The following is a 2,500-nucleotide window of genomic DNA, read 5'->3' on the forward strand; positions in this document are numbered from 1 at the left end:
CCAAGGGAACAAGGCACCTTGCCACACACATGCCCATTAACGACCAAGGGAACAAGGCAACCTTGCCACACACAGACCCTTGCATGAACGACCAAGGGAACAATGGATGTGAGGCTGGCAAGGCTAGGTCACGGCAAGCCAAGCAGTCAGGCTACACAATTGATGTGAGGCTGGCAAGGCTAGGTCATGTCAAGCCAAGCAGTCAGGCTACACAAGGGAACAAGGCACCTTGCCACACACAAACCCATGAACGAACGACCAAGGGAACAACGCCTCTTCCCACACACAGACCCATGAACGACCAAGGGAACAAGGGTATGAACGACCAAGGAACAATGCGTATTGCCACACACATTCCCATGAACGACCAAGGGAACAAGGCTACCTCCCAAACAAACACACATGAACGACCAAGGGAACAAGGCTTCTTCCCACACACAACCCCATGAACGACCAAGGGAACAAGGCACCTTGCCACACACATGCCCATGAACGACCAAGTGAACAATGGATGTGAGGCTGGCAAGGCTAGGTCATGTCAAGCCAAGCAGTCAGGCCACACAAGGGAACAAGGCACCATGCCACACACAAACCCATCCACTAACGACCAAGGGAACAATGCATATGGGGCTGGCAAGGCAAGCAGGCTACCCAAGTGAACAACGCCTCTTCCCACACACAGACCCATGAACGACCAAGGGAACAAGGGTATGAACGACCAAGGAACAATGCGTATTGCCACACACATTCCCATGAACGACCAAGGGAACAAGGCTACCTCCCAAACAAACACACATGAACGACCAAGTGAAGAAGGCTTCTTCCCACACACAACCCCATGAACGACCAAGGGAACAAGTTTACTTCGTACACGAACACCCATGAACGACCAATGGAACAAGGCATCTTGCCACACACATGCCCATGAGCAACCCAATCCCATCCTCATCGGTCTAAGGAACAAGGGGCCTTGACAAACCATGAGCAGATTTCTAAGCAAGTCAAACGATGAAGGGAGCAAAGTGTAGTTCCTACTTAGTACATAGTAAATTGAATATATGAGTTCCAATCCGATCAACTCGTGTTCTTTCGAGTTCATCTAAGCCACCTATGAATACCTAAAAGCCTTATCTGCCTGCCTATCACCAGGCGACAGGGACAAAAACCCAAATATGATATATTTTCATTTCAAGTCCATTCGTCTATGTTAACAATGACCCACACAATGTTTCAATGGCATTCCTACTTGATTTGAGCGACATTCCAACAAGTAGGGAACCAACGCTTCAAGGCGTGACCAAGGATAGGACACAAACATTTACGCCTCAAACATGACATTTTGTTTTTTTTTTTCATTTCAAAGCTTTTCATTTATAATAAAAAGCATCCCTACAAAATTTTGTGTCAATCCGAATTAATTCGAGCGAGTTATGGACGATTTCGCACAATTATGCATCCCTGGGCAAATCAATATCTGTTCCTGTCACCAAGCTCTTTGTGCAATATGTATATATAGGGGAACCATGGGACTGCTGCCCATTGGCGCCCCAAGGATGTCCAGCGCCCAAGGCTCTCGAGGCTGGCACGCTCGAGGCATGGCCAAGACGCCCGCTCTTGACGAAAATGGGGCCAAAACGCCCCCCATTGGCGCCCCACTCCCGTGTCCCCTCGCCCCCAAGTCGTGTGTGTCCAAAAATTATGCATCATCAGGGAAATCAATGTCTGTTCCTGTCACCAAGCTCTTTGTGCAATATGTATATATAGGGGGTACCATGGGGTCTCATTCTCATAGGTGCCCGGCATGGTTGATGGGCAAATAAGAATCGTGAGGCTGTATCGAGCACACACGAGGCAAGCCAAGCCAAGCCCCACGACCCATGAAAGAGGCCATCCCCCCCAACACGTTGCCTTGATTTCTCGAACGGTGACCTGAAAAATAGCCCCATCTCCTTGAGTCTCCTCGACGTTGTGCCCATACACTAGCCCGTTGCCTTGATTTTCCTCGACATAGGGCGCAGAAACTAGCGCCGTTGGCTTCACCTGTGCCTCGACGCCGTGCGCATACTAAGAAATATACATCCTCAGGGAAAGCAATGGGTGTTGCTGTCACCAAGCTCCTTGTGCAATATGTATATATAGGGGGGGAGCAGTGGGTGAGCATGGCAAGGGATGAAGGTGCCAGACTGCCTTTGAGCGCGAGCTTGGGTGACTGTTGCTTGATTCCTAGTCGGTGGCATAATACCCCTCCGAGTGGGGGCCTTGGCGTGGTGTGGGGATGCCTCGTTAGGTCTCTGCGACACCGATCCAGGGTTGTGGTCTAGCTTTGGAAGTTTGGGATGGTGCTGTTTGTGTGGCAATTCGATGATGATGTGCTTGCTGATCTATGTTTGACGTGCTACTGGTGCTAGCCAGCATTTGATTTGTGCTGATGATTGGGAAACGATAGGCGTTAAAGTGGCATGTGTTGCTTTTTGTGATACTACTATGGTACGCTAGTCTA

Source organism: Lactuca saligna, unplaced genomic scaffold (genome assembly GCF_052625555.1).
Source record: "Lactuca saligna cultivar CGN05327 unplaced genomic scaffold, ASM5262555v1 scaffold_18, whole genome shotgun sequence".
NCBI lineage: Eukaryota > Viridiplantae > Streptophyta > Magnoliopsida > Asterales > Asteraceae > Lactuca > Lactuca saligna.